Source organism: Hippopotamus amphibius, chromosome X (genome assembly GCF_030028045.1).
Source record: "Hippopotamus amphibius kiboko isolate mHipAmp2 chromosome X, mHipAmp2.hap2, whole genome shotgun sequence".
In the NCBI taxonomy this organism is placed as follows: domain Eukaryota; kingdom Metazoa; phylum Chordata; class Mammalia; order Artiodactyla; family Hippopotamidae; genus Hippopotamus; species Hippopotamus amphibius.
In genome coordinates, this window is record NC_080203.1 from 29,292,805 (window position 1) to 29,318,538 (window position 25,734).

Sequence of the window (25,734 nt, forward strand, 5' to 3'; positions counted from 1 at the left end):
TCTATTTCTGGGCTCTCTGTTCTGTTCCACTGATCTGTCTATTCTCTCACCAATACTACACTGTCTAGAATATTGTAGCTTTGCAGTAAGTCTTGAAGTTGGGTAATGTCAGTACACCAACTTTGTTTTTCTCTTTCAATATTATGTTGATTATTCTGGACCTTTTGCCTTTCCAGATAAACTTTAGAATCCATTTGTCAATATCCATCAAATAACTTGCTCAGAGTTTGTTGGAGATCTGTACACTGAATGTACAGATCAAGTTGGGAAGAACTGACATCTTTACAATATTGAGTCTTCCTACCCATGAAAATGGAATATCTCTCCATTTATTTTGTTCTTTGATTTCATTCATAAGAGTTTTGTTGTTTTCCTCATATAGTTCTTGTATATATTTTGTTACATTTGTACCTGAGTATTTTAAAATTTTGGTGATAATGTAAATGGTATTGTGTTTTTAATTTCAAATTCCACTTGTTCATTGCTGGTATATAGGAAATTGTCAGTCTGTAGAACTGCTATAACAAGATACCACAGACTTGGTGGCTTATAAAAAACAGAAATTCATTTCTCATAGTTCTGGATACTGGAAGTCTAAGATCAGGGTGCCAGCATGGTCAGGTGAGGGCCCTCTTCTGGGTTGCAGACTTCTTGTTGTAGCCTTACATGGCAGAAGAGACAAGCAAGCTCTCTGGAACCTCATTTTTAAGGCAGTAATCCCATTCATGAGGGCTCTGTTCTTATGACCTAATCACCTCCGAAAGGCCCCACCTCCTAATACCATTACCTTAGGGGTTAGAATTTGAATTTGTGAGTTTTGGGAGGACACCAACATTCAGACAGTGGCAGAAAGTGATTGACTTTTGCATATTAACTTTGTATTCTGCAACCTTGCTATATAATTGCTTATTAGTTTCAGGATTTTTTTGTCAATTGTTTAGAATTTTCTTCTTTCCCAATTTTTATACCTTTTGTTTCTTCTTCTTATTGTATTAGCTGGTACTTCCAGTATGATGTTGAAAATAAGTGGTGAGAGGAGACATTCTTTCCTTTTTCCTGATCTTAGTGGGAAAGAAAAAAAGGTTCTCACCATTGTGTTCTGAAAGCAAATATTGCCTGATTTCTATTCTCTTAAATTTCTTAAGGTATGTTTTGTGGCCCAGAATGTGTTATATCTTGGTGAATATTGAGCTTGAAAAGAACAAGCTACTGTTGTTGAATGAAGTAGTCTATAGATGTCAATTAGATCCAGGTGATAGATGGTGCTGTTGAGTTCAACTATGGCCTTAACTGATTTTCTTTCTGCTGGATCTCTCCATTTCTGATAGAGGGGTGCTGAATTCTCCAAATATAATAGTGGATTCATTTACTTCTTCTTGTAGTTCTATCAGTGTTTGCCTCCTATATTTAGATTCTCTGTTTTTAAGTGCATGTATGTTAAAGATTATTTACATTGTCTTGGTGAATTGACCCCTTTATCATTATGCAAACCCTCTCTTTACCCCTGAAAATTTCCTTGCTCTGAAGTCTGCTCTGTCTCACATTAATATGGCTACTTCTGCTTTCTTTTGATTAGTGTCATCATGGCATATCTTTATTTAATTTTACTCTATATATGTCTTTATATTTAAAGTGGGTTTCTTGTAGACATCCTATAATTGGGTCTTATTTTTTACCCACTCTAATGGTCTCTTTGATTTCAGTGGTTTGTTTAGACCATTGACGTTAAAAGTGATTATTTCCATATTTGGGTTAATATCATAATTGTTAGTGTTCTCTATTTGTTGACCTTGTTCTTTGTTCCTATTTTTGTCTTACACTCTTCTGCTTTTTGTGGTTTTAACTGAGTATTTTATATTAATCTATTTTCCCCTTTCTTAATATATCATTTGTACTTTTTTTTTACTTACTTTAGAAGATTGTCTTTTCACTCTGTTGATTATTTCCTTTACTATGCAGAAGCTTTTTAGCTTGATGCAATCCCTCTTGTCTATTTTTGCTTTTGTTGCCTGTGTGTTTGGGGTCATGTTCAAGAAAATCATTGCCCAGATCAATGTTGAAAAACTTTTCCCTCTATGTTTTCTTTTATTCGTTTTATGGTTTCAGGTCTTAGGTTTAAGTCTTTAATCCATTTGAGTTGATTTTTGTGTATGATGTGAGATAATGGTCCAGTTTCACACTTCTGCATGTGGTTACCCAGTTTTCCCAGCACCATTTATTGAAGAAACTATCCTTTTCCCAAGAATACAATTGTGTATTCTTGCTCCATCTAGTCAAAGGTCAGTTGACTATAAATGAGTGGGTTTATTTCTGGGGTCTAAATTCTGCTCCTTTGGTCTACATATTTGTTTTTTGTTTTTTGTTTTTTTTTGACAGATCCATACTATTTTGGTTACTGTTTTGCCTCCTGTTTTGCTCTTCTTGATCAAGATTGCTTTGGCTATTTGCAGTCTTTTGTAGTTACATATGAATTTTAGAATTGTTTTTTCTATTTATGTAAAAAAATACCATTGTGATTTTGATGGGGACTGCATAAGAATATGTAGATTGCTTTGGGTAGTATGGAATCTTAATATTAATTCTTCTAGTCCATGAACATGGGATATTTTTCCATCCATTTGTATCTACTTTAATTTCTTTCATCTATGTTTTATACTTTTCAGTGTACAAATATTTCACCTCCTTGGTTAAATTTATTCCTATTTTGTTGTTTTTGATGCTGTTGTCAATGGTCTGTTACCAAGGACACCTATCAGCTTAATTTTCAGCATGGCTTCTGCTGGGTCCTTGGGCAAGTGTCTGGGCAGGCATGACCACCTCTGAGCCATGGTAGAACAGGGCTGGAGCCAGGACATGGGACTGCTTAGGGACCACAGTCTGAGGTCAGCAGTGCTGTTACTGGGGGTGCCTATGCATGTGGCTCCTGTCAGGTCCCTTGGTATGGTCCTTGGGTGGGCAAGACTGCCTTGAGACAGTGGTAGAGTAGAGCTGGAGTCAGATTATGGGACTGATTTAGGGATCACATTTGAATCCAAGTTTAGTGGGCTTTTTACCTGGACCTGGTTCCTCCCAAATCCCTTGGTGGAAGGGGCTGGTGACAGGACCATGGATAAGTTGGACTGGATCTGAGTCTATAGAGTGGATGAGGTTGCTGCTGGTCTGCAGCTGGAAACGTGGTTGGTGAGCCTACCACTGTTGCACGGGCCTGCCTTCTCCAAGCAGCCATCCTCAGTCTTTGGTTCTACTGGAGTTTTGCAACCTCCTACCTGGATCCCAAAGCTCCCCACAGGCACTTTTATCCATGGATGACTGTCAAGTATTTCTTTCTGTAGGAGGATGTCGACTGGGGATCTCCTCTTCCACCATCTTGCTCGCCTCACTCAATTCTTTCCCTCTTGATTTGCAATGCCTTTACCGCTTATGCCCAATAATACTTAGTCCATTTCGGCTGCTATAACAAAATACCATAGACTGGATGGCTTCTAAACAACCAATGTTTATTTCTCACAGTTCTGGAGACTGGGAAGTCCAAGATCAAGGTGTCAGCAGATTTGATGTCTGGTGAGAGCTTGCTTCCTTGTTCATAGACAGCCATCTTCTCTCTGTCCTCATATAACAGGGCAAGGGAACTCTCTGGGGTCTCTTATAAAGGCATTAATCCCTTTTGTGAGGGCTCTACCCTCATGATCTAATCAACTCCCAAAGGCCCCACTGCCTTATACCATCACATTGGGCATCAGGTTTCAGTATATGAATTTTAGGGGGGGGGGTGTACTTAAACATTCAGTCTATAGCAACTGCACTGAGTTAATTATTCTAATTTTATAATAATTTTATAAACCTATCAAATTAATTCTTTCTGTTCAACGAATGTCTATTTTTAACACACTGAACATCCACATGAATTTGCAAATAAATTTGTGAAGCCCACAAAATATTCTCTTGGGATTCTGACTGATATTGGCATTGATATTTTATCTAGAGCTTAATTTTATTATTATTTTCATCCCAATCTATAAATATAGTATAATACTCAATTTATTTAGGTTTATCTTAATATCTCTCAATAAAGTTTTTTTCTAATTTTATCCATAAAAGCCTGACATAGCTTTTAGGAGGTTTATTCCTCGGCATTAAAATTTACTGTAGCATCAAAATATCTATCTCCTAAAATTTTCATTTTCCAGTGAGTTTTGCTGGGATATAGAAAACAATTGATTTTTAGATATTGATTTTAAATCAAGCAATCTTGATAAGAACTTGTTAATTCTAGTATTTTATCTCTAGATTCTTTTATAGTTTCTATGTAAGCAGTTATCAACCACAAATAATGACAGTTTTACTTATTTTTTTATCAATCTTTACCATTTTTTTTCTTGCCTTATTCTGCTGGCTAAGGACTAGCAGTAAAATGCAGAATAGAAAAGGTGACTATTTGGACTTTATAGAACTATATCTAAAATAGAGAAAGGTTTGTTTTTTGTGGAGAAATCGTAGTCACAGGGAAAAAACATATATATATATATATATATATATATATATATTTTTTTTTTTTTTTTTCTGCTTGGCAAACCTAGCTTCATGTGACAGGTGCTACTCTCTGACCAGTGATAATAAAATCTGTTGTATATCCCTTCTCCTGCCATCTATTTTTGTGCTCCTTTGGATATGTTAGGGAAGGAGAAAAAGCAGCTTTGCAGGAGGGCATATGTTCACTAAACTGTGGCCAATTTAGATAATCTCTAGTGTGAATTCTCACCCTAGGCAGACAAGGTTTTCACCACAAACCAAGCTCTGCTTTCTGTAGAAATGAACCAGTATTCTCAGAGTTCACATAAATCTAATATACATTTCTAATTTTTAAGCAGCACCAGATTAGTTTTTTAGTGTGGGCAATACCATATGTAAGTAATGTTAAATGTTATAAAGAGGTTATTGATTGGTTACTTATGTGTGTGTGTGTGTGTGTGTGTGTGTGTGTGTGTGTGTGTGTGTAGTAGTAGCCTGACAATCAACTGGTTGAGAAGCATACAAAATGCATTCAATAACTAAGGGTTTTTTTCTCCGAATGATAAAGCATAGTTTTGTTTTCCCTAACTAAATTTTTCAAAGATTTTTTAAATTATGATAAATCTGTTCAGATGAAGTAGTTGGGAAGAAGCATTGTTAAGTTTTGAAGAAGATATGGGGAATAAAGTTTATGTTTTTAAATAGTCTGTTTTCTTCTTTTTGCCCTCCATTCTTGACTATTCCCCTGTTTACCCTAATGGCTCCCCTCATTCTGTGACAATGGAACCTTCAAGTGAGAACATGTTTACTATTGCAGGGATGGTAAATTACCTGCACAAGAAAGTTTGCTACCCCCTCCTGTATCCATATCAGATATGAGTTAATCATGATAGCCTTTCCTAATGAACAGTGATACAGCTGAAGATTATTTTTCAAAATGGAACTCCAGGTAGTCAATCAACTGAATCTGCACTGGAGATGGAACCTACGTATGATGGCATAAAACAGAACATAACTCTTGGAGTTGAGATGCCTTTTGCTGTTTCTTACATATAGATCTGACCTGTTGCTTCTAGGCCATTACGCCTAAAACATACAGACCATGAATTTTTAAATCACTAGAATCCTGAGGTCAGTAAATTCAAATTATATTAATGATCATGTACACCCATCTGCACTACATATGTGTTTTGGAAAAAGGTGAAATACAGAAGCTTTCTAAATTTTGAGGGTGAAATGTAATTTTGGTGTATATTACTTTTTGTTTTTTTTTCTTTAAGAACTTTTATTGAGATACAATTAACATACAATAAACTGCATATATTGAAAGTGTACAATTTGATAATTTTTTCTTATTAGTAATGTATATATGGCAATCCCAATCTCCCAATTCATTCTCCCCCAACCCCCCTGCTTTCCCCACTTGGTGTCCATATGTTTATTCTCTACATCTGTGTCTCTATTTCTGCCTTGCAAACCGGTTGATTTGTACCATTTTTCTATATTCCACATATATGTGTTAATATATGATATTTGTTTCTCTCTTTCTGACTCACTTCACTCTGTATGACAGTCTCTAGGTCCATCCATGTCTCTACAAATGTCCCAATTCTGTTCCTTTTTACAGCTGAGTAATATTCCATTGTATATATGTACCACATCTTCTTTATCCATTCATCTGTTGATGGGCATTTAGGTTGCTTCCATGTCCAGGCTATTGTAAATGGTGCTGCAAAGAACATTAGAGTGCATGTGTCTTTTTTTTTTTTTTATAAATTTATTTATTTATTTTCTTTATTATTTATTGGCTGCATTGGGTCTTCGTTGCTGCACACGGGCTTTCTCTAGTTGCTGCGAGTGGGGGCTACTCTTCATTGTGGTGCACAGGCTCCTCATTGTAGTGGCTTCTCTTGTTGTGGAGCACAGGCCCTAGGTGCATGAGCTTCAATAGTTGTGGCACATGGGCTCAGTAGTTGTGGCTCACGGACTCTAGAGCACAGGCTCAATAGTTGTGGCGCACGGGCTTAGTTGCTCCATGGCATGTGGAATCTTCCCAGGGCACGGCTCGAACCCGTGTCCCCTGCATTGGCAGGCAGATTCTTTACCACTGTGCCACCTAGGAAGTCCTGCATGTGTCTTTTTAAATTATGGTGTCCTCTGGGTATATGCCCAGTGGTGGGATTGCTGGGTCATATGGTAATTATATTTTTAGTTTTTCAAGGAAGCTCCGTACTGTTCTCCATAGTGGATGTATCAATTTACATTCCCACCAACAGTGCAAGTGGGTTCCCTTTTCTCTACACCCTCTCCAGAATTTACTGTTTGTAGATTTTCTGATGATGCCCATTCTAACCAGTGTGAGGTGATACCTCATTGTCGTTTTGATTTGCATTTCTCTAATAATTAGTGATGTTGAGCAGCTTTTCATGTGCCCCTTGGCCATCCATATGTCTTCTTTGGAGAAATGCCTATTTAGGTCTTCTGCCCATTTTTGTATTGGGTTGTTTGGTTTTTTTTTGTTTTTTTTTTTTTTTTTTTGATATTGAGCTGGATGAACTGTTTATATATTTTGGAGATTAATCCTTTGTCTGTTGATTCGTTTGCAAATATTTTCTCCTATTCTGAGGGCTTTTTCATCTTGCTTCTAGTTTCCTTTGCTGTGCAGAAGCTTTGACGTTTCATTAGGTCCCACTTGTTTATTTTTGTTTTTATTTCCATAACTCTAGGGGGTGGATCAAAAAAGATCTTGCTGTTATTTACGTCGAAGAGTGTTCTTCCTATGTTTTCCTCTAGGAGTTTGATAGTGTCTGGCCTTACATTTAGGTCTTTAATCCATTTTGAGTTTTTTTTTTGTGTATGGTGTTAGGGAGTGTTCTCATTTCATTCTTTTACATGTAGTTGTCCAGTTTTCCCAGCACCACTTATTGAAGAGGCTGTCTTTTCTCCATTGTATATCCTTGCCTCCTTTGTCATAGATTGTATATTAGTTGTTATCACAATGCTTTTATAGATTGTTCAACAATTCTCAGTGAAAGATTTCCAGGGGATATTAGAAAATTAAGTGAACAGAATTTTCTATATGTTCATCTGCTACACAGCTGGAAGCAGGTGTCTCACTGTCTGATTCAACACTAAGTGGGACAGGAGGAGAGATTGGAAAAAACTTTAGTACTTGGGCTTCAAAGAAATTTCTAATGGCTGCAATGAGTAATATAGAAAGCCATAATTATTTCTGAATAATTTGCCTTTAAGATGATGTTTTGGTAAATAATTAGCCTGTAATGGCCTTGATAATTTCTGACATCTGTTACCTCAAATCTGCTGATTTTACTTTTTAAAATAGCAAAGAGTATTCTTGAAACATTGCAAAATTGAATGCAGAGATACTCCAAGTACTGATTTGGAAAGAAACTTGGTATATCTTTTCCAGTATTTTAAAATGCAATGATCTATCATAATCAGAAAAAGGAACGAAAGCACAATACGCAGAGGTTAGCAATTGTCTGTAAAATTTCTTCTCGTATTTCATGTTTGAGAGAGAATATATAACATGGTGCCTGCTAAAGATTGTGGGAAGAAAATTTATCACATCAGAGAAGTTCTCTATTTAAGAACTTAACTACTAAGTTAATTAATTAATAATTGAAATACATGCTTTTCATCTATAGGAAAGAAACATGAATTTTTTGATTTTTAAATTGAGTGTCTTTATGAGAAATATCATGAAGTTTAGAGACTGGTTGACGTTCTGAAAGCAAGCTTTTTCAAAAGATTGGCTGCTATGCATTTTAATTGTGAACAAGTTTACTGCATACAACACTGGTTTATTACTGAGTTGATGCATTTTATATTTATCATTTAGTGCACGTATCTTGAAATAACTAAGTGGAATAACTGTCATTTCTTGAGAATGTTGTTAGAAAGCCTTTATAAATCATAGCTTTGGAATATTCTTAGTTCATATCATATATCCATCAAAAATCATAAAGTACAGTACCACTTGCATTAGATATGCAATTTACATTAGTTAATGCTTTCAAAGCACTCTTTTTTTTGCTCCTTCAGGGTTGAACTTGTACTGATAAATTAAGGTTGTTCCAAATCAAACATACAAGAATAGATTACCCTAAAACCAATAACTTTTAAAACATTATAATTGCCCACTACCAATGCATTCCAAATACAAAAAGGCAATTTCGTGAATGTTTGGAGTGCTAAATGAATTGCATCAAGCAGATACATCAGGTTTTATGGAAAGCTTTCAATAAATGGCAATGTTGCAATGGCATAAATAGACAGGGTGCAAAAAAAGTATAGTGCATCCACTACATATGTTTTTAGGGATTTTGTTTGGCAAGGATAATGACCACTATTTAGTTAAATTAATTTAGAAACAACATTTAAGACACTTAACCATGTATGTGTCTTTCAAGATTTTTTTTACTTCCTGACTCATAAAGGTATTCTTATCTACCATTTTGTGACCCATACTGAAACATTTTCAGGGGACCCTTTTTAGAGGCTGTTTGATTATTCTTCCACATGGTATCTGCACAAGGTGAAGTGTGAAGGCTTACATTACAGAATATAAGCCAGATGATTAAGCTCTTTTCCCAGAGTAAAAATTAAGGGTTGACATTAAACTGCAAGTTTACATTTAAATATGAATTTTTCCTTGAAAATTAAAACAAACTGTGATGCCAATAATGAAAATAGTACAATCAAGTTAAATGACATCCCCAATGTTTTTACTGTTCTTTTTGGTGTAAAGTTATTATTTGCAGATATTCTTAAGAAATATGTATGTCTGCCCTCTTACTATTTCAAGGTTTAATTTTTTTATCACTAGCAAGATCTTTTATTTACAGTCAACTTTTCCATTTGCAGTATGCTTGACTATTTCCAGTTCTACTGCTTCTAACACTGTTTTAGAACCTAAAACCTCTAGTTTCAGCCACTTCCAAAGCACAATGGTCTCTATATTTATGTTATCAGACAGAAGTTAAGTTTAATTTCTTACCAAGTTCATTAAAAGAAGGGAACCCCATTTATGCCTTCCTATACACTGGATGAACTTATGAAATATCACCAATAAAGAAAGATTTTATATTTCTTTCTTTATATTGGTGATATTTTCCATTTTCCCCTTTACTAAAGGACATTCCAGAACCTTCACAACCTGTGTCTTCCTGATATAAACTGCTTCTAGTGTAGCTATTCCTGTAGAAGCCAACTCTTTTGTGTTATAGTTGTAAACTTTATTATTTATTTATTCTTTTATATTTTTAAAAATTGAAGTGTAGTTGATTTACAATATTATACTAGTTTCAGGTATACAGCACAGTGAATCAGTATTTTTACAGATTATACTCCATTAAAAGTTATTATAAAGGCTATAATTTCCTGTGCTATACATTCTACCCTTGTTGCTTATCTATTTTACACATAGTAGTTTGTATCTCTTAATCATTTACCCGTATATTACCTTCCCCTCTTCCTTCTCCCCACGGGTAAACACTAGTTTGTTTTCTATATCTGTGAGTCTGCTTCTGTTTAGCTGTATACATTTCTTTTTCCTTTTTAGAGTCTACATATATGTGATATCATATAGTATTTCTCTTTCCCTGTCTGACTTTTTTCACAAAGCATAATATTCTCTAGGTTTTCTATATTGTTACAAATGGCAGAATTTCATGTTTTATAGCTGATTAATATTCCATTATATATATGTGTATTGTAAAATGTTTTTCTCTCCTTTATTTTGTTAATGAGGTATGTCACATTGATTTATTTTTAAATGTTAAACTGACTGTACATTCTTGGAAAAACCACAACTTGATATTTTATTTATTTGATGAAGAATTCTGTTACTATTTTGATTACAATGTTTTTTTTTAAATTGAAGTACAGTTGGTTTACAATATTGTGTTAGTTCCAAATGTACAGCATAGTGATTCTTTTTTGCCGATTATATTCTATTATAGGTTATTAAAAGATATTGAATATAATTCCCTGTGCTATACAGTAATTCATATTTGCTTATCTATTTTATATATAGTAGTTTGCATGTGTTAATCCTATACTCCTAATTTGCCCTCCCCCATCCCTTTTCCCTTTGATAACCATAAATTTGTTTCCTATGAGTCTGTTTCTGTTTTGTACATAGATTCATTTGTACTGCTTTATTTAGATTTCACATGTAAGTGATATCATATAATTTTTGTCTTTCTCTGACTTAATTCATTAACCATAATATTCTCTAGGTCAATCTATATTGCTTCAAATGGCAATATTTCATTCTTTTTTGATTAATATTCCATTGTATGCATGTGTGTATACCACATCTTCTTAAGCCAATCATCTGTAGATGGGCACTTGGGTTGCTTCCATGTCTTGGCTATTATAAATAGTGCTGCTGTGAATTGTGGGGTGCATGTACATTTCCCAATTAGAGTTTTTGTCTTTTCCAGAACAGGAATAGGATTGCTGGATCATACGGTAACTCTAGTTTTTTAAGGAATCTCCATGCGATTTTCCACAGTGGCTGTATCAATTGACATTCCCACCAACAGTGTAGGAGGGTTTCCTTTTCTACACACCCTCTCTAGCATTTACCATTTGTAGACTTTTTGATGATAGCCATTGTAACCTGTGTGAGGTGATATCTCATGGTTTTGATATTCATTTTTCTTTTAATTAGAGATGCTGAGCATCTGCTCATGTGCCTCTTGGCCATCAGTATGACTTCTTTGGAAAAATGGTCTACTCAGGTCTTCTGTGCATTTTTTGGTTGGATTGTTTATTTTTATGATATTGAGCATATGAGCTTTTTATATAGTTTGGAAATTAACCCCTTGTCATTCACATTTGCAAATATTTTCCCCCATTCCATAGGTTGTCTTTTCACTTTATTAATGGTTTATTTTGCTGTGCAAAAGCTTTTAAGTCCCATTTGCCCCATTTGTTTATTTTTGCTTTTATTTCTATTTCCTTGGGAGACTGATCTAAGAAAACATTGCTATAATTTATGTTAAAGAATTTTCACCTGTGTTCACTTCTAGGAGTTTTATGATGTCAGGTCTTACATTTAGGTCTTTAAAACATTTTGAGTTTATTTTTGTATATGGTTTGAGGGCATGTTATAATTTCATTGTTTTACATGTAGCTATTCAGCTTTCTCAGCATTACTTATTGAAGATACTGTCTTTTATCCATCGTATATTATTCCCTCCTTTGTCGTACATTGTGATCATAAGTGTGTGGGTTTATTTACGAACTCTCTAATCTGTTCCACTGATCTCTGTGTCTATTTTTGTGCAAGTAACATGCTTTTAAAAAAAAGCATTTTTTAATTTAATTTTATTTTATATTGTAGTATAGTTGATTTACAATGTTGTGTTATTTTCAGGTGTACAACAAAGCGACTTAGTTATACATATACATATATTCATTCTTTTTCAGGTTATTTTCCCATATAGGTTATTACAGAGTATTGAGTAGAGTTCCCTGTGCTATAGAGTAGGTCCTTGTTGATTATCTATTGTATATATAGTAGTGTGTATATGTTCATTCCAAACTCCTAATTTATCCCTCCCCCCCCCACATTTCCACTTTAGTAACAATGTTTCTTTTTGAAGTCTATGAGTTCCGTTTCTGTTTTAAAAATAAGTTCCTTTCTATCATTTTTTTAAGATTCCACATATAAGTGATATCATGTGACATTTGTCTTTCTCTGTCTGACTTACTTCACTTAGTATGATAATCTCTACATCCATCCATGTTGCCGCAAATGCATTATTTCATTCTTTTTATGGCTGAGTAATATTCTATTGTGTGTCTGTGTGTGTGTCTGTGTGTATACACACACACATACATATCATCTTCTTTATCCATTCCTCTGTTGATGGACATTTAGGTTGCTTCTATGTCTGGGCTATTGAAAATACTGTTGCAATGAACATTGGGGTGCATGTATCTTTTTGAATTATGATTTTCTCTGGGGATGTGCCCAGGAGTGGGATTCCTGGCTCATATGGTAACTCTACTCTTAGTAGAAAAAAAAATGGTACTGTAATTGATTTCTAATCTCATACTGTTGTGGTCAGAAAAGATGCTGGATAAAATTTCAATTTTCTTAAATTTATCAAGGCTTGATTTGTGACCCGAAATGTGATCTATCCTGGAGAATATTCTGCATGCACTTGAGAAGAAAGTGTAATCTGCTGTTTTTAGATGGAATGTCCTATTAATATCAATTAAATGTATCTAATCAATTGTGTCATTTAAAGCTTGTGTTTTCTTGTTAATTTTCTGTCTGAATGATCTGTCCATTGGTGTAAATGGTGTGTTAAAGTCCCCCACTATTATTGTTAGCATTTACCTTATGTATTGAGGTGCTCCTAGATTGGGTGCATATATATTTATAATTGTTATATCCTCTTCTTGGATTGATCCCTTGATCATTATGTAGTGTCCTTTCTTGTCTCTTGCAACATTTTTTATTTTAAGTCTATTTTAATATAATGCTTTACACTGTTGTGACAGTTTTTGCTATACAACAAAGTGAATAAGATGTATTTATACATATATCCCCATATTCCTTCCCTCCCACTACTCGCTCCCACCCTCCCTATCCCATCCCTCTAAGTCATCACCCATCATCAAGTTCACCTCCCTGTTTTATGCAGCAGTTTCCTACTAGCTATCTGTTTTACATTTGATAGTGCATATATGTCAGTGCTATTCTCTCACTTCATCCCAGCTTCCCCTCTGCCCCCCACCCCAGGTCCTTAAGTCCATTCTCTACAACTGCATCTTTATTTCTGCCCTGTCACTGGGTTCATCAGGACCATTTTTTTAGATTCCTTATATATGAGTCAGCATATGGTATTTGTTTTTCTCTTTCTGGCTTACTTCACTCGATATGATAGACTCTAGGTCCATCCGACTTACTACAAATAACTCAAATTAATTCCTTTTTATGGCTGCGTAATATTCCATTGTATATAAGTGCCACATCTTCTTTATTCAATCATCTGTTGATGGGCATTTAGGTTGTTTCCATGTCCTGGCTATTGTAAATAGTGCTGCAATGAACATTGTGGTACATGCTTCTTTTTGGATTATGGATTTTTCAGGGTATATGCCCAAAAGTGGGATTGCTGGGTCATATGGTAGTTCTATTTTTAGTTTTATAAGGAACCTCCATACTGTTTTCCATAGTGGCTGTACCAATTTATATTCCCACCCATAGTGCAGGAGGCTTCCCTTTTCTCTGCACTCTCTCCAGCATTTATTGTTTCTAGATTTTTTGATGATGGCTATTCTGACCAGTGTGAGGTGGTACCTCATTGTGGCTTTGACTTGCATTTCTTTAATGATGTTGAGCATCTTTTCATGTGTCTGTTAGCCATCTGCATGTCTTCTTTGTAGAAATGTCTATTTAGGTCTTCTGCCCATTTTTGGATTGGGTTATTTCCTTCTTTGATATTGAGCTGCATGAGCTGCTGTATATTTTGGAGATTAATCCTTTGTCAGTTGCTACGTTGGCAAATATTTTCTCCCATTCTGAAGGCTGTCTTCCTGTCTTCTTTATGGTTTCTTTTGCTATGCAAAAGCTTTTAAGTTTCATTAGGTCCCATTTGTTTATTCTTGATTTTATTTCCCTTATTCTAGGAGGTGTGTCACAAAGGATCTTGCTTTGATTTATGTTAAACAGTGTTCTGCCTATGTTTTCCTCTAAGAGTTTTATAGTGTCTGGTCTTACATTGAGGTCTTTAATCCATTTTGAGTTTATTTTTGTGTATGGTGTTAGGAAGTGTTCTAATTTCATTCTTTTACAGGTAGCTGTCCAATTTTCCCAGCACCACTTATTGAAGAGGCTATCTTTTTTTCATTGTATATTCTTGCCTCCTTTGTCAAAGATAAGGTGCCTATATGTGTGTGGGTTGATCTCTGGGATGTCTATTCTGTTCCATTGATCTATATTTCTGTTTTTGTACCAGTACCATACTGTCTTGATCACTGTAGTCCTGTAGTATAGTTTGAAGTCAGGGAGCCTGATTCCTCCAGCCCCATCCTTCTTTCTCAATATTGCTTTGGCTATTCAGGGGTCTTTTGCATTTCCATGCAAATCGTAAGATTTCTTGTTCTAGTTCTGTGAAAACTGCCATTGGTAATTTGATCGGGATTGTGTTGAATCTGTAAATTGCTTTGGGTAGGATAGTCATTTTCACAATGTTGATTCTTCTAATCCAAGAACATGCTATGCCCCTCCATCTGTTTGTATCATGTTTGATTTCTTTCATCAGTGTCTTATAGTTTTCTGCATACAGGTCTTTGGCCTCCTTAGGCAGCTTTATTCCTAAGTATTTTATTCTTTTTGTTGCGATGGTGAATGGAATTCTTTCCTTCATTTCTCTTTCTACTCTTTTGTTGTTAGTGTATAGGAATGCAAGAGATTTCTCCGCATTAATTTTGTATCCTGCTACTTTACTAAATTCATTGATTAGTGCTAGCAGGTTTCTGGTAGCTTCTTTAGGGTTTTCTATGTATAATATCATGTCATCTGCAAAGAGTGAGATTTTACTTCTTTTCCAATTTGGATTCCTTTTATTTCATTTTCTTCTCTGATTGCTGTGGCTAAAGCTTCTAAAACTATGTTGAATAATAGTGGTGAGAGTGGGCACCATTGTCATGTTCCTGTCCTTAGAGGGAATGCTTTCAGTTTTCACCATTTGGAATGATGTTGGCTGTTGGTTTGTCATATATGGCTTTTATCATGTTGAGGTAGCTTCCTTCTATGCCCATTTTCTGGAGAGTTTTTATCATAAATGGATGTTGAACTCTGTCAAAAGCTTTTTCTGCATCTATTGAGATGATCATATGGTTTTTATCCTTCAGTTTGTTAGTATGATGTATCACATTGATTGATTTGCATATATGAAGAATTCTTGTGTTCTAGGGATAAACCCCACTTGATCATGGTGTATGATCTGTTTAATGTGCTGTTGGATTCTGTTTGCTAGCATTTTGTTGAGGATTTTTCCATCTATATTCATCAGTGATATCAGCCTGTAATTTGCTTTTTTGGTGACATCTTTGCCTGGTTTTGGTATCAGGGTGATAGTGGCCTTGTAGAATGAGTTTGGGAGTATTGCTCCCTCTGCTGTATTTTGGAAGAATTTGAGAAGGATAGGTATTCGCTCTTCTCTAAATGTTTGATAGAATTCACCTGTGAAACCATTTGGCCCTGGGCTTTTGTTTGTTGGGAGATATTTAATCACAGTTTCAATTTCATTACTTGTGATTTGTCTGTTCATATTTTCTATTTCTTACTGATTCAGTCTTGGAAGATTGTACTTTTCTAAGAATCTATCCGTTTCTTCCAGGTTTTCCAATTTATTGGCATATAGTTGTTTATAGTAGTCTCTCCTCATCTTCTGTATTTCTGTGGTGTTGGTTGCTACTTCTCCTTTTTCATTTCTAATTCTCTTGATTTGTGGCTTCTCCCTTTTTGTCCTGATGAGTCTGGCTAATGGTTTATCAATTTTGTTTATCTTCTCAAAGAACCAGCTTTTAGTTTTATTGATCTTTGCTATTGTCTCATTTCTTTTTCCTTTATTTCTGATCTGATTTTTATGATTTCTTTTCTTCTGCTTACTTTGGGTGTTTTTTGTTCTTCTTTCTCTAATTGTTTTAGGTGTAAGGTTAGGTTGTTTATTCGAGATTTTTCTTTTTTCTTGAGGTAGCATTGTATTGCTATAAACTTCCCTCTTATAACTGCTTATGTTGGTCCCTTAGGTTTTGAGTCGTCATGTTTTAATTGTCATTTGTTTCTAGGTATTTTTTGATTTCCTCTTTGATTTCTACAGTGACTTCTTGGTTGTTTAATAGTGTATTGTTTAGCCTTTATGTGTATGTATTTTTTACAGGTTTTTTCTTGTAATTGATATCTAGTCTCACGGTGTTGTGGTCGAAGATGCTTGATACAATTTCAATTTTCTTGAATTTACCAAGGCTTGATTTGTGACCCAAGATGTGATCTATCCTGGAGAATGTTCCATGTGCACTTGAGAAGAAAGTGTTATCTGTATTTTTTGGATAGAATGTCCTGTAAATATCAATTAAGTCAAGATGGTCTAATGTGTCATTTAAAGCTTGTGTATCCTTATTTATTTTCTGTTTGGGTGATCTATCTATTGTTGTAAGTGGGGTGTTAAAGTCTCCTACTCTTATTGTGTTTCTGTTGATTTCCTCTTTTATGGCTGTTAGCATTTGCTTTGTGTATTGAGGTACTCCTGTGTTGGGTGCATAGATATTCACAATTGTTATATCTTCTTCTTGGATGGATCCCTTGATCATTATGTAGTATCCTTCCTTGTTTCTTGTAATAGTCTTTAAGGTCTAATTTGTCTGATATGAGTACTGCTACTCCAGCTTTCTTTTGTCTTCTATTTGCATGGGATATCTTTTTCCATGCCCTTACTTTCAGTCTGTATGGGTCCCTAGGTCTGAAGTGGGTTTCTTGTAGACAGCATATAGATGGGTCTTGTTTTTGTATCCATTCAGCCAGTCTGTTTTGGTTGGAGCATTTAATCCATTTACATTTAAGGTAATTGTTGATATGTATCTTCCAACTACCATTTTCTTAATTGTTTTGGGTTTGTTTTTGACGGTCTTTTCCTTCTCTTGTGTTTACTGCCTAGAGAGGTTCATTTAGCATTTGTTGTAAGGCTGGTTTGGTGGTGCTGAATTCTCTTAACTTTTGCTTCTTTGTAAAGCTTTTGATTTCTCCATCGAACCTGAATGAGGTTCTTGCTGGGTAGAGTATTCTTGGCTGTAGGTTTTTCTGTTTCAAGTGTTGAAGTATATCCTGCCACTCCCTTCTGGCCTGCAGATTTTCTCCAGAGAGATCAGCGATCAGCTGTTATCCTTATGGGTTTTCCCTTATATGTTATTTGTTGTTTTTCTCTTGCTGCTTTTAATATTTTTTCTTTGTGTTTAATTTTCATTAGTTTGATTAATATGTGCCTCGGTGTGTTTCTCCTTGGGTTTATTCTGTTTGAGACTCTCTGCACTTTTTGGACTTGGTATACTATTTCCTAAAACGGATTTTTTAAATGTTCTCTTTCTGCTACTTCATTATCAGTGTATAGAAAAGCAACAGATTTCTGTATATTGCTGTTGTATCCTGCTACTTTGCTGAATTTATTAGTAGTACTAATACTATACTAGGTTTTTGTATATAAATTACCATGTCATCTGCAAATAGTGACAGTTGTTCTGTTTATGTCTGTTAGTATTTGCTTCATTTATTTAGGTGCTCCTGTATTGGGTATATATATGTTTACTAGTATCCTCTTCTTATATTGATTCCTTTATCATTATATAATGCCCTTCTTTATGTTTCTTTGTGGTCTTTGTTTTTTGTTTGTTTAAGCTAAAGATGTTTATTTTTAATTTTCAATTTTTTATTTTTATTTGTTTAAGAAGTTTTATTGAGATATAATTGACATACAATAAACTGCATGCATTTAAAGTGTACAGTTTATGGCCTTTGTTGTAAAGTCTGTTTTGTCTGATCTGAGTATTGGTAACCTGCTTTCTTATTTTTGTTTGCATGAAATATCTTTTTCCATCACCTTTCAGCCTGTGTGTCTCTTTAGCTTTGAAGTGAGTCTCTTGTAGGCGGCATAAGGAAGGGTCTTGTTCTTTTAATCCAATCAGCCACCCTATATCTTTTGATTGGAGCATTTAGTCCATTGACCTTTAAAATGATTATTGATAAGTCTGTACTTATTTCCATTTTATTACTTGTTCTCTGGTTGTTTTTGTAGTTCTCTCTTCATTTTGTTTTTCCTTTTGTGGTTTGATGATATTCTTTTATAGTATGTTTGTGTTTGTTTCTTTTTAGTTTTTGTGTATCTACTGTAGGTTTTTGATATGTGGTTATCATGAGGTTCATATATTTAGCCCTATATCTGCTTGTTTTAAACTGGTAGTCAATTTGATTCCAACACATTATAAAAAATCTGCATTTTTTTAGTTCCCTCCCCCACATTTTGTTTTTGTGATGTCATACATCATTCTTATCCCTTAAATGTTTATTGTATTTATAGTTGCTTTTTCAATTTTTTTTGTCATTTAATCTTTGTACTGGCTTTTTATGTGGTTGATGATCAGAACGTATTATATATTTGCCTTTCCTAGTGGGATTTCCCCTTTCCTATAGCATCTTCTTTTCCACTTAGAGAAGACCCTTTAACATTTCTTTAAGAGTCAGTTTAGTATTGATGTATTATTTTCATTTTTGCTTGTCTGAGAAGCTCTTTACCTTTCCTTCTATTCTAAATGATAACTGTGATGCTAGACTATCCTAGGTTGCAGGCTTTTCCCTTTCAGTACTTTGAATATGTCATGCTGCTCCATTCTGGCCTTCAGAGTTAATGCAGAGAAATCAGCTGATAGCCTTATGGGGATTCCCTTGTATATGACTCTTTTTCTCTTGCTGCCTTTAGAATTCTCTCTTTAACTTTTGTGATTTTAATTACAATATGACTTGGTGTGGGTCTGTTTGGGTTCATCTTGTTTGGGACCCTCTGTGCTTCCTGTGCCTGGATATCCTTTTTTTTTCTTTCAGTTTTTGTATGTTGTCAGCCATAATTTATTCAAATACAATTTCAATCCCCCTTTCTCTCTCTTTGCCTTCTAGGTCCCCTATAATGCAAATGTTTGCATGCTTAATGTTATTCCAGAGATCTTATACTACTTTCATTTTTTAAATTTGCCTTTCTTTTTGCTGTTCTGATTGTGTGATTTCCATTATTCTATCTTGCATATCGCTTTTGCATTCTTCTGTATGACTTAGCTATTCAGTCCTTCTAGTATGTGTTGTTTTTTTTTTTTTTAATTTCAGCTATTGAATTCTTCATTTCTGGTTGAGTCTTTTCTTTTCCTTGTAAAAATTCTCAGTGTTCCCTAATTCACTTAACATTCATATTACCTATGCTTTGAATTCTTTATCTGGTAAATCATTTATTTCTGTTTCATTATTTTTTCAGTGGTTTTCTCTTGCTTCTTCAATTGAGAATATTTACTCTGTCTTTTCATTTTACTTAACTTTCTCTGCCTCTATGAGTTTATGTGAACTGTTAGCTATTGTGGTCTTGAAGAGGTATTCTTATGTAGGTGTGTCCCTATACAGACTATGTGTGTCCAGTGCTTTTGGTGGGAGAGCTGGATTTGATGGGAATGCAAGTCACATCTTTCCTCATGGTATGCTTGTGGCTATTACCTTTGTGAGGGGAGTAGGGTAGAGATGAGGGCTGCTAAAACTAGAGCCTTGTGTGAAGCTGGACTTCCCTGCTAAGTGGCTGTCACTGCCCTATTAGGGGTGGGGCCTGATCTCAAGTTGATGGAGCAAAAGCCCTGAGGGTCAGGGGAAAGCTGGCTCTGTTCCCTTTAAGCGTGTGTTTTCCCCAGGATGCTTGCCCCAGATGCATGGAGTGTTGAACAAGTGGGGCCTGTGTGGGCTCTCAGCTTATGTCAGCAATAGAGGTCCAAGTTGTCTCTGATGTGCTGCCTATGCAGACACCAGTATTTTTTTCCTTTGTTCTGCTCAGAATACGTAGCCATGGGTGCAAGTCCCCTTTGTCCCTCACAGCTGATAACCACCTCCAGCCTCTGCCACCCTATTGTGTAGCCATATTGCAGAATTGATAACACCTGTGTGGGCTCTTGGCATGTATTGGGAGGTGAGCTGTGGTGGAGCATCTGCTGTCAGAGATCTGGGCTGTTTCTAATGCACTGCTTGAGTAAGTGCCACTAATGGCCACTGTCGTCCCACCCAGGCTCAGCCCTGTGACCAGGTTACCTCTTCTTTGTAGGTCGAGTCTTCTCTCAGGTCATGGTCACACCAGATCCAGTGCTGCACTGTGACAAGGCATGAGCAGGGCCAGAGTGATCACTCAGTTCAGGCTGAGGCACACACCAAGGAGGTCATGGAAAACCTGGCAGATGCTAGAGCAGACCTCTCTTCTCCCTTCCTCAGGGGCAAGCTTGCATGTGTTTCCTCCTCCTGAGCAGAATCCATGCTTCCCAGCACACCCTCCTGTTAGGGCAAGGGGTTGGGGGCGGGGCTAGTCTCCCACATAGGACCCCAGAACTGGGGTGTCAAATCCATGGCTCTCACCACTCTCTTCCCAGGACAGATATTCACCCACATATTCTCCCTTTTCCGGAGTTCCCTCCCAGGGACATAAGTCCCAACCTGATCACTCTTCTTACCTTCCTACCTGGTTACATGTGTATCATTCTTACTGCCTTGGTTGTACAGGAGTTCTTCTGCCAGTTTCCAGGTAGTTTTCAGTGAGACATGTTCCACATGTGGATGTATTTTGATGTGTTCGTTGGGAGAGGTGCGCCCCACGTCCTTTACTCTGTCATCTTAACCCTTCTTCCCAATTGAAAATTTTCAAATATATTTTTACCTAGAAGAATGCAAATGTAGGGTGTGTCTTTTCATACTTTTCCCTTTACTGTGGTACTCATATTCTACATTTATGTTAAAGTAGCATTCATTTAGTAATCCACATAATTCCATGTATTTATGTTATCCCGTCCTATATTTAGAAATCTTACATTCCAGGGCATTAATTTATTTAGAAATTTATTGAATGTTTATGAAGAATATCCAAAATTTCCACAGCAATAGGGAGCAACATGCTATTAGAGTTTTGCTTTTTTAATAACAGCATAACATGAATAATATCCTAGCCAAAAAAAGAACAATCTGGGTTTAGGAAAAGTCCCTAAATTTGTTAAATAGCAGCCTGGCATATTGGAAGGAATGTTAAGCTTTAGAGTCAGATTTATATCTTGGATTTGCTTTGTACTAGCTGAGTAACAAGTACTAGCAAGCCAATTAATTTTCTGAACCTTTATTTTATCATTTATTAAATAGGGATAATTGTGCTAACAGAAATGCTGTGGTGACTCAACTCCAGAAAAATAATTTATGTAGTGGTTCTGGTATACTGTTGGCATTAAACAATAATTTCTTTCCATTTGCATCTTTCCCTTCAGTTAAATGAGCACTTATTAATCCTTGATAAATTCTAGACCTTATTAGTTGCTAAGAATTTTTTACATTTACATTGCCTAGAAAAAATTTTGGTACAAAACTCATCATTAACTACACTGAAAGGGGCTGAAATACTGGGGTAATAGGTGGTATCTATGCTGTGTGCCAAGTATTTGAAATTTCCTAGACTATCTTTGAATTTCTAAGCAATCCTAATAACTATGATTATCTCCATTTTATAGATGATGAAATTGAGGTTCAAAGATAAAGAATTTGTCAATGCTCACAACTTCTGGTAAGGGCAGAGTAAGGATTTGAGCCTATGTTGTTTCTTTGATTCTTAAACTACATGCTCTTTCACCTAAGAAATTTTACTCTCTAATATTAGGAAGAAATAGGAACCTGTTTTTTTGAGACTTTGAAGTTTTAAAATATCACTAAAAACATTTGTTTAGGAAAGAGTACTACTGTGGTATCCGTATGGAGATAGATAAACCCTTCTGTAATACGTTAGTGCTCAGAATGACCTGGCCTGTATGTAAGCTAAAAATTTCAATAGTCCCCTTTATTCAACAATGGTGTTTGAGGCTCCATTATCATTGTGTTTCCTTAGTATTTGACATTTGGCAATCCAAATTGGGACTTTTAAGTTTCTCTGTAAATCCTGTTTGGCAACTAGCACTTTATCAACACCCTGAAATACCCCAGATGTTCATATATAATCTGGATACATAGAATTAGGCAATCATGCAGTCTTTAAAAATGCCATAGTTCCCAGATTAAACTGTCAATCAGACATTGCAAAGAGCCGGGTAAATTTCTTGTTTAAAATGTAATATATGAAATTAGTGTTTTCCAAAAGGTATTCTCAATAACACAAGTCTTGAGAAATGTTCAATGAAAAATCAGGCAAGCAAATAAAACGCCATAAAAATGAAAACAAAATGGTTAATTGGTTACATAAAATTGAGACAAGATGCATACTACAAAGTCCTCTTGGAGAGTCATAGTTGCTCATTAGCATATTAAGACTCTTGAGTCTTTTGGGGATGGGATTAAGATGGGGGAGGACTAAGACATGGAGCTCCCACAAATACATCAAAAATACAAGTGGAGCGATTTGCACAGAACATCTACTGATTGCTGGCAGACAACCTGAAACTTCTGAAAGAGCTAGAAAACCTCCACATAAATAGGTAGGACAAAAGAAAGAAAAAGAAAGGAATTGGGATGGGACCTGCACCACAAGGAGGCAGCTGTGAAGGAGGAAAGGTTCCTGAATGCTGGGAAAGTCCCTCACTGGTGGGGAGATCAGCCTGGACAAAAAGGGAGCTTCAGGGCCTCAAAGGAGAGTACAGCAATTGGTTTGTGGTAGGCAAAACAGAGAGTGACCTGTACAGAAGGTACTGCCACCCTGAACTCCCCAGCCTCAGATGCTTATCTGCTGGTGCAGGTGAAGACTGGGTGCTGAAGCTCACATTTCAAAGATCAGACCCAGGGACTGGACTGGGATTGGCTGTGCAGAGACAGCCTGAAGAGGCTGGAGTGTGGCAATTGAAGGTGTGCTTGGAAGAAGCCTGGCCTGCCAGAGAGACAAGGTGCCATTTTTGGGTGGCAGTGGGTGGGGGGGGGGGGGGGGCGGTCCAAGAACCACCATAGGAGCTTCTTTCTCTATGTGCTCTCAGGTAACAGGAAATCACCTACATGAGCTCTGGGGGAAGGTGCAAGCCACCACCCTGGGCTCCAGAGGTAGGCATGGGCTGCCACCACTGCTAAGAGTCCTGTGAGCAGGTACCAATCACTGTCCTCACTGTCTCAGGAGTGTGTGGACTGCTACTGCCCCTACAAGCCCCATGGGCAGGCACCAAGCATTGCCCCTACTGTCCCATAAATGTGCAGGCTGCCGTGGCTGCTGCCACCACTAAGAGATCTGTGAGCAGGTGCCAAGCACTGTCACTGCTGTCCTGAGAGTGAGGGGGCCGCCACTGCCACTACAAGAACCACTAGCAGGCACCAATCACTACCCATGCCATCTGGGGAGAGTACATGGGACACAAGAAGACACTGATCACCACCACTGCTGCTGAGAGACCCAGGAGCAGGTGTCAATCACTTCCCTTGCCATCCTGGGAGAGTGCACAGGCCACCGCACCTGAACCCTCATACCAAGGGGGCAATCACCAGCATATGCTGAGAAAAGAGGCAACAAGCATCCAAACTAAAAGCAGGCCCTCAATTCTAGAAAAAGTGGCATAGTAGAAGGACTTAAGCTCACCCCCCTCATGAAAATGCCAAAATCACAACTGCTGAACAACCATCAACAAAAAAGACATTTTACATACAAAGACAAATAAACTACAACACGATGGTAAGAGGGGGGCTTTCATGATATAATCAAATCCCATACCCCACAGGTGGGTGACCCACAAACTGGAACATAATTATATCACAGAGATCCTCCCACAGGAGTCAGAGTTCTGAGCCCCACATCAGGCTCCCCAGCCTGGGGGGGGGGGTGTCTGGCATTGGGAGGAGGAGTCCCTAGAGCATTTGGCTTTGAAGGCCAGCAGGGCTTGAGTGCCTAAGCACCACAGGATGAGGGGAAACAGAGACTCTGCTCTTGGAGGGTGCATAGCAGGTTTCACATGCACTGGGACCCAGCACAAATAGTGACTCCATAGGAGCCTGGGCTAAACCTACTGGTGGGTTTTGAAGGGCCTCCTGGGGAGGCAGGGGTTGGCTGTAGCTCACTGTGGGGTTAAGGACATTGGTGGTGGAAGCCTCAGGGAATATTGATCAGCATGAGCGCTCCTACAGGTCGCAATTTTGGCATCAAGACATGGGCTTTCCCAACAGCCTGCAGGCCCTGTGCTGGGACACCTGAAGCCAAACAACCAGCAGGTTTGGAATGCGCCCCACCCATCAGCAGACAGGCTGCCTAAATTTATACTGAGCTCACAGCCACCTCTATACATACCTCTTGACATGACCCTGCCCACCAGAGGGACAAGACCCAGCTTCAGCCAGCACTGGGCAGGTACCAGTCCCTCCCACCAGGAAATCTGAACAAGCCTCCAGACCAACCTCACCCACCAGGAGGCAGACACCAGAAGCAAGAGGAACTATGATCACTAGCCTGTGGAAAGGAGACCACAATCACAAAAAGTTAGACAAAATGAAATGGCTGAGAAATATGGTCCAGATGAAGGAACAACAACAAAAAACTCAGAAGGACAGGTAAATGAAGTGGAGATAGGCAGTCAACCTGGAAAAGAATTCAGAGTAAAGATGATCCAAGATCTCAGAAAGAGAATGGAGGAACAGACCAAGAAGATACAAGAAATGTTTAACAAAGAGCTAGAAGACTTAAAGAACAAACATAGATGAACAGTACAATAACTGAAATGAAAAATACACTACAAGGAATCAATAGCGGAATAAATGAGGCAGAATAACAGATAAGTTAGCTGGAAGACAGTGGTGGAAATCACTGCCATGGAACAGAATAAACAAAAAAGAATGACAAGCAATGAGGACAGCCTAACAGACCTCTGGGACAATATTAAATGCACCAACAGTTGCATTAGGGCTTCCCAGGAGAAGAGAGAGAGAAAGGGCCTGAGAAGATATTTGAAGAGATTATACCTGAAAACTTCCCTAACATGGGAAAGGAAATATTCACTCAAGTCCAAGAAACACAGAGAATCCCATACAGGATAAACCCTAGGAGGAATATGCCAAGACACCTATTAATCAAAATAACAAAAAATAAAGACAAAGAGAAAATATTAAAAGCAACAAGGGACAAGTAAAATATAACACACAAGGGAATTCCCATAAGGATATCAGCTGATTTTTCAGCAGAAACTCTGCACGTCATAAGTGCATGGCACTATATGTTTAAAGTGATAAAAGAGAAAAAACTACAACAAAAATAGTCTCCCCAGCAAGAATTTCATTCAGATTTGAGGGAGAAATCAAAAGCTTTACAGACAAGCAAAAGTAAGAGAATTCAGAGCCACAAAGCCAGTTTTACAACAAATGCTAAAAGAACTTCTCTAGGTGGAAAAGAAAAGGACACAAGGAGAAACAAGAAATTTATGAATGGGAAAGTGCACTGGTAAAGAAAAACATAGAATAAA